This window comes from Orcinus orca, chromosome 12 (genome assembly GCF_937001465.1).
Source record: "Orcinus orca chromosome 12, mOrcOrc1.1, whole genome shotgun sequence".
Taxonomy (NCBI): Eukaryota; Metazoa; Chordata; class Mammalia; order Artiodactyla; family Delphinidae; genus Orcinus; species Orcinus orca.
In genome coordinates, this window is record NC_064570.1 from 19,773,932 (window position 1) to 19,787,264 (window position 13,333).

General features: G+C 39.4%; 1 protein-coding gene across 1 annotated transcript in view; it reads right to left on the reverse strand.

Annotated features, from left to right (window-relative positions):
* Positions 1-13,333, reverse strand: part of UTRN (utrophin) — a 1,623,662-nt gene that overhangs the window by 1,067,534 nt on the left and 542,795 nt on the right. The window lies entirely within an intron of this gene.

Here is a 13,333-nt window from a genome sequence, read left to right on the forward strand (position 1 = left end):
ATCACTGCCCTTAAGAAGATCAAAGGAGAAGAAACCTCTCTGCCTGCCTTTTTCAGAAGTTAAAAGAGATTTAAGAATGGAAGAGCTCAGTTGTAATGCAGTAAGTTAACAATGGATTACAAGGATCTAATAATTCCTGTCTTACTTTTATTTTACTCAATTAAGTAGGCAAAAGGCAAGAGTCCTATCTCTTAGAAAGCAGTACTTCAATACTGCTAATGTTGCTCCAGAAAGATTTGTTGAATGAATGACATCTCCAGCTCCCCTAGGGATATCTTCAATCAGAAAAGAAGACTTCAAATGAACAGTCATCTATATCAGGGGAGTAGCCGGATGTTGAGGATATGGCACGCACATTCATAATAAGCACACTTATTTTACACATATAGGAATACAGCGCTCTGCTTAGATAGTTTTGGCATCTACTAAAAACATTAAGCACACTGTTAGACTAATTTTCAGGTCTCAGTTTCTCCATCTGTATAATGAGAGGATTTAACTAAAATCACAGATAGGGAATAAAATTTGTCCACTAAAACTGAGTGGTAGTTGTTATATGATTACCATAAAGAAAAGGATTTTTGAGCTCTACAAAGGCCTAGGGGAAAAGTACACTATGATGGATAAGAAATGTTTTCCACGGTCAAAGGATAGAAGAGTAGTGATTTAAGTTGCAATTCTGCCATCCTTGGAAATATATCTAAGGACTCTTACTTTAACATCCTATGATTTTATAACTGTATGATATAGTCTGTATTATACCTTCTAGAACAAGGCAGTCTGCTTTGTAAACAGAAATAGATCCATTCCACAGAGAATTGAGGATGAAACTGGTTTCATTTGTAGGTAGATCAGTTACTCATTTATCTGATGAGATTTGGGGAAGAAGAGTGGACACAAGTCCTCTTGCATCATTAATTCCAGACATGTTTTTCATGGGTCAAATTTTTCTTTTCTACAGGTTATATGTAATCACCCATAGGAAATTAACTTGCCACACTAAAACGTAATTGAATAATACCAATGAACCCATATACTTTAATTGAAATTTTAACTTTATAAAATGCTTTCACATTTATTTTTATCCTGCATCACTGTTACTTCACAGCAATCCTCTAAGACAAATATCCTTACTCTTAGTTCAGGGGAGGAGCTTGATGCCAAGGGAGGTTAAGTGAATTGGTAGCCAAGCCTCCCTGGCTAGAGATGGTAAGTGTTAGAGATGGCATATGAATGCAGTGTATTTAACACCATGTCCAGAGATTTTTATACCACAGCTAATCCTTTTCAGAAAGTAGTTTTCAGTAGGAAGATGAGAAATGGCATAAAAGCAGGAGGTACTGGAGAAGGCGGGAAGGGAGGCTGGTGGTGACGGTGGTCAGATGTTTAGGGAAGAAAAGGGAAATCAAAATCTCTGAGCCACACATTACTGACTCCCACATTTGTATCTCAACATCCTTTACTATATACCAACCACCACCTCCACATCTCCATGAAGAGAACTCTTGATTTTCAGCCCACCCTTCCACCCCATCAAATCTACTCCTTCCACAGTTTTCTATATACCATTATATGGTGTATTAGCCTGTTCAGGCTGCCATAACAGTATACCAGACTGAGAGGCTTAAACAACAGAGATTTATATGCTTACAGTTCCGGAGGCCAGAGTCATGATCAAGGTGCCAGCAGGGTTGGTTTTGGTGAGAGTTCTCTTCTCAGCTTGCAAACGGTGGCCTCCTTGCCGTGTCTTCACATGGCCTTTCCCCTGTGGGTGCAGAAAGAGATCTCGGGTGAACACCAGTCCTATCAGATTAGGTCCCTGCTTTTATGGCCTCATTTAACTTTAATTACCACCCCAAAGGCACTGTCTCCAAATACAGTCACATTGGGAGTAAGGACTTCAACATATGAATTTTGGGGGAACACAATTCAGACTATAGCAACAGCATACAACATTTCATCTACTGTTCAAGTCAAAAATACTAGGAGTTATTCTTGATCTCTCTTTTTCTCTCACATCCCACATCCAATCAATGTACCTTTTTTTTTTAACATCTTTATTGGAGTATAATTGCTTTACATTGTTGTGTTAGTTTCTGCATATAACAAAGTGAATCAGCTATACGTATACATATATCCCCATATCCCCTCCCTCTTGCGTCAATCTACCTTTAAAACATACCTCTACATCAGTGACATTTCAACACCTCCACAGCTACTACTGAAGACCAAGCCCCTCGATCTCTCACCTGGACCACTGCAATAGCTTCCTAACTAGTCTCCCTGCAAAGCTGTCCTTTAACCCTATAAATCAGATTATTCCTCTTTTGAAAACCATTAATGCTTCCCATATCACTTAGAATTCAATCCAACCCCTTCCTTAGTGTTAGGAAGGTCCTCAACAACCTGGCTCCTGACTATATCTCCAAAGTTACTTCCCCCTTGTTCACTAGGCTCCCCAGCCACCCTGGTTCTCTTGCTGGCCCTTGAAACACTCAAAATTATTCCCATCCCAGGGGCTTGGCCCTTTCTCTTCCTCCTACCTGGAATGCTCTTTTCCAGAACTGCCAGTGACTCGCCCTTCATATCAGTCAGGTCTTACTCAACGGTCATCAACTAGGGAGGCCTTCCCTGACCAAACTAACTGAAATACCCCCCAGCCCTCAAACTGTTAAAACCATATAGCTCACTGTTTGCAGTAACAGGACTCCACCATCCTAGGAAACTCCTGCCCAGGAAAATTGATTTGCAGACAATATTATTGCTTATTTCAGGAACTTCTCAATATTAATTTATCCAAACAACACTAGACTTCATTCAAGTAAATTAGCTGGGCTCATCAAACAGTTTCCTCTTAAATTCCAAATCCAAGCCTCTGGTGTGTTCAACAACCCCAATCTGGACCGACAATGAAAAGCCTGCCTTAAACTAGACTTCCCAAAACTCATCAATATCCCACCTTTTCCCTCCCTATCCAGGGCACATCTAAGACTGTCGTGGCAGTGCTCTTCCTTTCAGCACTGAAATCACAGTGGTGACTCATCTTTGCTTTATCAGCAGGTTATTTTGATGATTCGGGAGAGGAGCTGGCACTTGACTCTGCCCACCTTCCTTCTCCTTATCCTGTTTCATTTGTATTCATATCATTTATTACTAACAGGTACATATACAATCATTTATTTGTTGCTGATTTATTACCTTTTTCCTGGAATAGAACATAAGATCCATAATGGCAGGGATATTTTTTGCCTTATCCTTGGCAAAATTCCTGGAAACTAGGACACTGCCTGGCACATAGTAGGTTCTCATTAAAATTGTTAATAAATGAGTGAGCTCTGTAGGTTGGCAGAGTCAGGATTAAGAAGACAAGGCAGATAGAGAAGCCTCTTCATATTCAGTGAGATGAACTGCATTTCTGGTCCCCTGGAAAGATCATAGAGGCTAGAGACTCTCCCTTTGATCCTGCACAGCACTGAATCACCAGGGCACAGATGCCATGGGTTCCACAAGGCTGGTCTCCTGGGGATTCTGTCCATTCTAGTACCCCTGCCCCACCTGAGAAAATACAATCATCACCATTGTTCTGCTCTGCTTTCCTCTTTATCTTTATTCTAACTCCTTCCTTCCATCCAAGGAAAGAGGGACATGACAAAATAGAATATCTAGAAATATTTCTGGTGCTCTTTCTCCTGAAGTTTGAGCCCTATATAAAGCCTGGCCAGAGTGAGGCTGTGTAAGAACATATTTACATATTGGGAGAAGCATATATACGAGGACTGCTGGATAAAATTCAGGATGCCAACTTGATTTTGAATTTCAGGTAAACGATGAATCACATTTTAGCATATGAAAACCAATATTGCATGGGATATACTTACACAAAAAGTTAATTTGTTGGACTTCCCTGGTGGCACAGTGGTTAAGAATCCGCCTGCCAATGCAGGGGACATGGGTTCGAGCCCTGGTCCAGGAAGATCCCACATGCCGCGGAGCAACTAAGCCCGTGCGCCGCAACTACTGAGCCTGTGCTCTAGAGCTCGCGAGCCACGTCTACTGAGTCTGCATGCCACAACTACTGAGCCCGCGTGCCCAGAGCCCGTGCTCCACCACAAGAGAAGCCACCGCAATGAGAAGCCTGCGCACCACAACGAAGAGTAGCCCCTGCTTGCCGCAACTAGAGAAAGCCCACGTGCAGCAACGAAGATCCGATGCAGCCAAAAATAAATAAATAAATAAATGTATTAGAAAAAAAATTAATTTGTTGTTTATCCGAAATTCAAATTTAACTGGCTGTCCTATGTTTTCGTTTGCTAACTCTGGCAACCCTAATCTATTCACTTATAAATGGGCACAGGTAATAAATATAAGCGGACAATTGAATGCATGTCCCCATATGCTAAGGATGATTGGGGCTTTTGTCAATTATTTTGTAAAATATAAATCCCTATGAAACAGTGATCTCCCATTAAAACACCACGCAAGTATAGCACTAAGGAACACATGCCAAGCCAATTAAGGCATGGTCGTCTCTAACCCTTTAGCTTTTCTTGAGGTTCATACAGGAATAAATTAAGACACATAAATAAATGCTATGGAGAAATAAAGACCACCAAATGAGAACAAGGAAAGCCTATATTCAGAGTTTCTATAGCACAGGAGTCAGCCACCATCACTTACATTTTGGCAGAGACTCAAACGCAGGCAGCGGAGTGGGAAAGCTTTATAGTGGAAGAAAGGGAAGGCTTCGGGTATGCCCTGATTGTAGGCTGTTGGCACAAAGAAGCTGTAGGAGGCTAACCAGAAGCCGGGCATCCTACGTGATTAGCTAGGAATATATGTTTGGCTTTCTCCGGTTGGTCCTTAGTTGGAGACAGGGACAAAGGTTAGCGAAGCTGTCAGTTATTAATCAAGTCCTGGCCATTTGAGGCTGAATGTTAGGGGTGATTGTTTGGCTTCCTAGTTGCTACCAGACATAGTAGTCTGGCTTCCTACAAATCTGAGGTATAGTAGGCTGGCCTCCTGGGTTGGTTTCCTGGGCAGCTTACTGCAGGTTGTGGGTTAAGAGTTCTGTTTTTGTGTGTGTGGTATGGCCATTGTCTGTTTGTATATTCAGTCTCTCAGTATGAGGCTGCACTATGCAATATGGCAGCCACTAGCCACATGTGGCTATTTAAATTTAAATTAATTAAAACATAAAATTTTAAATTCAGTTGCTCAGTCACATTAGCTACACTCCAAGCTTTCCATAGCATATGTGGCTGATGGACTACCAAATTGGACTGTGCAGATATAGAACGTTTCTGTCACTGCAGAAAGTTTAACAGAATAGATGACAAAACACTTTTATAACTTTGTTCATTAGACTTCCAAACCCCTCTAGGAAAATGCAAGCACCATTACCATCCTACTGGAAAATTTCCACCTTCTCCCTTCTCCCTCTGAGACTCATTTATTCTGGTTTTCCACAATTTCACATTCTCCATTCTGTTTCTTAATTACCAGACTGTGCCTCTGCCCTCTTTTATGCTTTCCCAGTTTGCTGGGTTGATGCTTTCCTTTATTCACAAATCGTTTTGAAAAGTTACTCTAGTGAGTACTTACTGAATTACCTCACTAACTCTACTTTTCTAGAAATTTACCTCCTTCTTCACTAGCCACAAGGTTATTCCAGAAGCTGACATGTTCCTACAGCATGTCACCCCACAGCCATAGCCTCTGGTCTCATTGATTGGGTACCTGACACAGCTGGGCAATCAGTCTCTTCCCTGGGAATTGGAAAGCAATTCCTTAGCCAGAGCGAGCAAGAGATCTGTTTTCTACTGGGTTATCAGTCTGCAATAAGTAACTGTTACTTGGGAGCAGGCGGTACCAGTCATTTTCTACCAGGCCATGCAGCTAATAAGAAAACAGTGAGCGACAGTAATGAAACAGATGTACACAGAGAGAGAGGCAGAAAGGAGAGATGGAGAGAGGGCTTTCTGGGTTCCCTGCAGCATGGCAATCTATTGTTCCTAAGGTTCGGCTGCTTCATTGCCCTCAAATTCAATGACATAGTCCATTATCCCTCCAGCAAATTTTCTTTTTTGCTTAGAGTAGTCTGGATTGATTTTCTGTTATTTGCAAGCAAAGAGTCCTAATCAATATAAACTGTAATCAAGGGAATTTGGAACTTGCCTATTTAGAGTCTTTTTCCTTCTCAAAGCATCACACATGATCATCAAGCCCTCCTTTACTGCAAGCTGGTACAGGACGTGTATGGCTAATCTCTTGAGAAGAAATAAAGGAACACAGGCCCTAAAGTGCAAAGTAGGATAGGTTTATTTTTAGAATAAAGTAGCTCAATTAATAATGCTTACTTTACAAGTCCTACCAGTAAAAAAATGGAAAAGGGAAGGAAGAGATAGGCATTTTCTGTAATTTTATTTAAATCATTAAAATTCCATAATTATTTTTTGAAAATAGAAATTAAATTCTTACCTTTTATTAATTTATTATTTATTTATTCAATAAATATTTATTGAATATCTTTTATGTAGTGGGTACTATGAATGACACTGGGATTCCTAAAGTATAATTTTCAAAAAGCTAAAGTTCTTACTTTGTATAATTATAAAATGAATGCATGTCAAAGATTTTACTCAACTCATTAATGAAGGAACTGTTGGAAGGCAATCCTTCCTCTATTACTCTGTATTCCTACACAGGGTGTGCCGCTGGAGCACCGAAACTGACTCGCTAGGATGATAGGCAATGTCTCCTTCCCCCCCAGGACCATCTGCTCTTCACATTTAAGGGTATTCCACATGAAGCTGCTTGCCTCCTTCATGGCAGAGGCATCTGCTCCCGTTCAATGATTAATAATATCATTCCTCTCTCTCCCAGAACCAAATGTGTACTTTCCAGGGTAGAGATCTTCCCCTCCTTCCAGAGAGGATTTGTTTACATTCTGAGTAAAAAATAATCTCTCTTTCCCTGAAAGGGGGAGGGGTGGGTGTTCCAGCTCCTATGTCAGTTCTGAGATTCATAATTTGGGGTTTCTCTCCTGCGGTACAGCCTCCTATATGCACAGGTGTAACCATCTGGCTCTCATCACATCACCTAGTAAGTAAGGTGTTGGGCTTGAGGAACCAGTGCTATACTGTTATTGCCGTGAATAATAAAGGTGTAACATCCTATTCAGAGTCTGGTGTTTCTGCAAGCAAAGGAATATCTCAGATACTTCACAGTTTCTGAATTAATAGGAAGTAGTAAAATGTTAAAAATGGTTCAAAGAAGAATTTGAAGAATGAATATAAATATATATTCATTAGGTATATTATTATTCATTGTATGTATACAATAAGAATCAAGAATGCTGAAATTAATTGACTAATAGATGTAAAACTGGTTAATATCCTATATGGCAATAAAACGTAATGTCTGAGGTATTATCATTTCAATAAGGCATAAGCTATCAGACAAATTCTTTGCATTCCTATAGATGAGAATTATTTGCATAACTATCAGTCATCTGTAACTTCTACGTACAGAGGTCTAAAACAACTTAGTCAATAGAAAGATGAAGATGTAGACCCTTAGAGAGTCAGATAATCTTTGGAGGGTCCATCTAGACAACAAAAGGACATCCAGCAACCTCTTTGCCCATGTTTAAGTCTTAGACAATTTTCCCGATCGTTTAATCAAGAGCAAAAACAGAAATGGTCCTCACTTTCTGAAGCTTAGTCTTGTGAAAGATTGACATTAATCAACTAATGACAAAACAGTTGAATAACTGAAAATTGATGAATAAATTAAAGATATAGAGTGACAGGAGAACATATCATGGGGAACCTGAGATGGTTGAGGGTCAGAAAATGGACCTTAGTAGAAAATACTGTCATGGACCAAGGTTTTATAGAAAACAATTACTTTTTAACTGTGGTTAAATTCAGGTGGCACAAATCAAATGTACTGGGGATATAAGATGAAGAATAATTCTCTCTCACTCCTAATCCCCAATCACCCTGTCTCTCTCTGGAAAGAACTAGTGTCAACAATTTCTAGTGCATTCTTCCACTGTACTCTAAACATATACATATATATAAATGTATGCAAGTATATTTACATACATTTTTACACTAAAAACTATATACCAGATGTTCTGTCTTGCTTTTTTTTACTTAACAACTAAGTTATTTTTTATCAGTACATATAGAGTGTCTTATTCTTTTTAACAACTGTAAAACTGTCCATTGAAAGGCTGCACCATCATTTGTTTAACCAATTGGACAAGTTTTTAGTTGAAGAAAAATATTTATGAGTATGATCATTTTCACTAAAATGTATGCAGTGTAACTCATTTCATATGTAAGTTTCATTTTTTGCCAGGTTTTAATTGCCCACCACGTTTGTGAAAAGATTACTGCGTTCCTTTGAATAGATATCCCCAGTCTTGGCTCTGTTAATTGCTAGGTGCAAGATCTTGGGCAAATTGCTTAAATTCATTTACCCAGAAAATGTGAATTAAAAACGCCTGCGCAAAATCTGGTTTGAAGCGTTGAGGTAACAATATGCGCCAGTGGTTCTGAAATTTGACCCTTGCAGCCCTAGAGGGCAGAAATCTTCCTACTCTGAGACACACCTTCCCTCCCACGCCCTCCACCACACATGCTTTAACCAGAGCATCTGAGCCGTTTAATCTGTTTATTTATTTTAAGCTTCTAAGTAAGATTTTATTTGAAGACAGAAGGGAAAAAAAATTTTTTTAATTTGAAAAAACCCTGGAAAATTATTAAATATAAAACAATGCATAAACATAAGGTATTATTATTATCTTTTCAGGATTGAAAAGGAATCTTAAAGGAAATGGGCAATGCAATTAAGACACCAGCAAATCCACAGGTGCCGCAGGGATAGGGCAAGTGGTGCAGCAAAACCAGCTCTCCCGCAGTATCCCTCCCTGAGATTAAGTCAGCCTGTCAAAGGCAATCTTCCCAAAATGATAATTTACGGAAGAAAGCAGGAGTAGGAAACTCAATGCTGGCTTGATTACTTGAGAACAAAAGCTTGAGAGCAGAAGGCTCCAAATGAATAAGTACGCAATTCACGACCAAAGTGTTGAGGGCCTACAGAATCCTGAATGGATGTATTTTCAGTAGCTTGGGGGCCTGATGTTATTTTGAAGTACCACCCTACTCAGCCTTTTCCTGAGAAAAGCGCATTTCATCACAAACATGAACACAGTGTGCTTGGCTTAAAGCTTCTGTAGTCTCTTTTGAGCGCTATAAATTATCTTATTTTTAAGATACAATGTTATTATGTGCTATAAATATTATAATTATATCAACCTTCCATATATGTTTCCACCACACACACACACCACTTTCAATCTTTAGTGTCAAGTGACCAAGGACATTAAAAAATTATATAAAAACATATACATGGCAAGTCTTTCTCTTCCAAGTGGCAGCCATTCAACACAGAAAGATGTGCTGTGCCCTCTCCTTCACGGCAAACACTGCATTAGGCACCAAAGATACAGAGGTGAATAAGACACAGACCTGAAGGGAGCTCAGTGTTCGGCAGAGTAACCCAGCAGATGACTAGGAAGGGCATTCCAATCAGAAGGATCTTCCGGTGAGAATTATTAGAATTAACAGGACTAAACTGCTTCAAAAGCAAGAGTCTAGAACATAGACTAATAGCTAAATAAGTAATTGAAAACATTACAGTGTTTGACTCCACTCTCTTCTGGTTCCACTTTCCTCTTATGGTGAAGTTCATCTTTTTAAATGCTCAGCCTAGCCAATACTTTAGCTCCTGAAAAGGACTTACATATTTTTTATAGTTTTAAAACAGTGTTACTTTTCCTCATACATTTTTCATTTATTAATGGTGTAGTGAAACGTTATTGAATTTTGTATAATGTTGAGCTCTCTTTTAGCCTAAAGAGTTTGCCCATTTAGCCTCTCAATCTGTTTAAAAGATGATAATATTCTCAAGCAATGACAGTTCTACCTTTTCCTTTCTGATCTTTATACCTTTCATTTCTTTTTCTTATTAGAAGGACCAGGACCTACACTTTGATGGTAATCAATAGTAGGAAGAGCAGGCATCCTGTTTTATTCATGAATTTAACGGGAAAACATTCTAACAGCTGATCATTAAACATCATGTCTACTTCTGATATATCCTTTACTGAGTTAAGAAAAGTCCCTTCTGCTCTTAGTTTGCTAAGAGTTTTTATTGTTAAGATTTATCATTAGTTGATGTTGAATTTTATCAAATGATTTTTTTCTGCATATGGTTCTTCTTTATTAATCTCCAAGTAATGTGGAGCTTTATATTGGTAGATATTCTAATGTTGAACTGTCATTTCATCCTGCAATAGACCAATTTGGTTATTATGGTTATTTGTAATATGCTGTTAGATTCAATTTCCTGGCCTACGATTTTATTTTCTTGTACTGTCTTTTTCCAGTTTTTATATCAAGGTAATAAAAATGAGTCAGATAGCTTTAGCTCTTTTTATATTTTCAGATATATTTTTTATAAGATATTGCTTAACTACTCTTAGAAAATTTGCAAAACTTTGCCTATAAACTTGGCCTCGTGTATTTTTTGGTTGAATAGGTAAGAAAAGAATTTTTATTAGAATTTTATTTCTCTAATGGTTATTAGTTTATGCAAGTTTTTTGTTTCTTTTAAGTGTGCTAATTTCTCATTTTCCTTAAAAGATGTCCAGTCATTTCATCTGTTTTCAATTTTTTTCATAAACAACATTCTTCCTCTTGACCATAATAAATCTGATGCTTTCTTAACGTTTTGCTCTCAAGCTCTTAGCAGATATTAAACTTTGACAACTAACCTGTCCAGTTTTCTCCTTGCCTAGGCCCAATATTAATCAGTCTGTGTTTACTGCCCCCCACGGGTGGTATGACACACTGGCTCCTTCCAAGACTATCAGTGAATGTTGCATGACCCAACTGTTGTCCCGTGACTTGTGACTATAAAACAGAGCTTCTTTAAGGAGATTGTTAGTGTCCCAACTACTTAAAGAAGTAATGCAGCTTCAGCCCAAAGAAAAAATTATTTCTCCCTACTTCAACGTTTTGCATTTGCAATGGCTTATTCATTCTTACGAAGCAGGTCAAAGTCACACACTTTACAAATAACAGAAAGATATGCAGCTAGACTATGCCATATATGCCTTATTTTGAATTTCAGTTTGAATTTTATGAAGAACAGGGAGCTCTTAACTACTTTTCAGGAGCTATTTGGGTCACAAGAAGAGCACTCCTTTGTATGACACAGTTAAAAGAATTGTGACCCTAAAGAAAATGTAATCAACAAGGAGACAGTGTAAAAGTTCTAAATGGACCCAGAGAGATGCATTTCATTTATTTATTTTTTAATTGAGGTATAGTTGTTTTACAATGTTGTGTTAGTTTCTACTCTACAGCGAAGTGGAGTACCCTGAGATGCATTTCATTTACAATGTTTAGTTCATGGAAGCATTCGACCAAGAACAAACAATAAATGTTTGTTGTCTAGATGTTTTCAGGCAACAATTTCTTTTTTCTTCTTGGAAACAAAAAACAAAATACAAAACTCCACCTGCTTCCTTGAACTGCATGTCAACTGACTTCAAAATCCTTGATTATTCCCATTTGCTTCAAATATGGTCCCCTAATCATTCTCCCTTACTCACCAATGGCTTCAGCAACTGCTTTGCTGTCTAACTGTCCACCATACGCCCTGACATAATTTATTGTGATTTCAACATCCACTTTTGACACTTCTCAGGTTCTTGATGTTTTTAGCTCCAATTATTCTTAAGCTCTCAACCCCACCTGAGCCATGCAATTGATGGCCATACCTGTCAAGATGAAAGACTGCACTGAACTACTGAAACAGGAGGGAAGGGGGCAGGACACAACTTTTTTTTTTTTTTGCGGTACGCGGGCCTCTCACTGCTGTGGCCTCTCCCGCTGCGGAGCACAGGCTCCAGACGCGCAGGCCCAGCGGCCACGGCTCACGGGCCCAGCCGCTCCACGGTATGTGGGATCTTCCCAGACCGGGGCACGAACCCGCGTCCCCTGCATCGGCAGGCGGACTCCCAACCACTGCGCCACCAGGGAAGCCCCAGGACACAACTTTTGAAAGAATGACATAGCCTGAGGACATGACATAAACTGAGTAGAACCAAATGGGTCCAAGATGGCAGACAACTCAACTTCCACTAGACCTTGAGCTTCAGAATACGCTCACTGTAACACATCAGCAAGATAAATGACACACCCACAGGTGCCATGACAGTTCCAAGACAGACCATAAGGATCAAAAAGTGGGTGGTGGCCCAATTCCTGGAAAACACCCCCCCCCGCCCCTTCCCAAAATAGCTAGAATACTCCTCCCACTCATTAGCCTACGAAATTACCCATCCCTATAAAAACTGACAACCCCCATACCCTGGTACATTTCTCACCTTCTGAGATGGCCCACACTCTGTCTGTGGAGTGTGTTTCTCCTAAGGCCGTTCTTGCCTTCTGAGACAGCCCACAATCTGTGTCTGTGGAGTATGTTTCTCTCAAAATAAATCCACTTCTTACCTATCACTTTGTCTCTCACTGAATTCTTTCTGCGATGAGACATCAAGAACCTGAGCTTCATTAAGTCCTGAAACCAGGTATGTGATCTCTGTTGGAAGACCGTGGGTTTTGGCTGGGTTCGAGTCCCAGCTGCATGGGTTTGAGTCCCAGCCACATGAGTTCGAGTCACAATCTGAGTTTTGGCTGGGTTCGAAAGTCCCCATCTGGGTTTAGGCTGGGTTCCAGTCCCGGCACGTGGGCTCAAGTCCAAATCTGAGGTGCATGGTTTCACTATCATTTTTTAACTTCCCTCTTTCTGATTCTCAGGTTTTGTGTTCCAGTGTACTCTAAAAACTCCATTCCAGTAATATTCTGACCCTTGCTGAGACCTCCAATAATACTACGTTTTCAGTAAATAATATGACATTAATGTCCTCACTTCTCCTTGTATCTGTTTAGGATTCAATGTAGAGCAAACACTTTTAATGTCCTTTCCTCTCCCTCCCTCCACTGAATTCCTTCAGCAACACCTAACTCTGGTAGTTCCCCTTACTCCTCACCTGCACCAAATCAGCTGAATGAGCCTGGTGAAAACCACACAGCTGTGCTGAATGGACTCACCTTAATTAGATGAGTTAATTTAACTTAAATTTAAAATAATTTTAAGTTTAATTTAATTAATTAAATTTTGTTTATTTTACTACAATTTACAAGTGGACAATTAATTTGGCAAAATAGTGCTACTATATAACCTTAGTAAACTT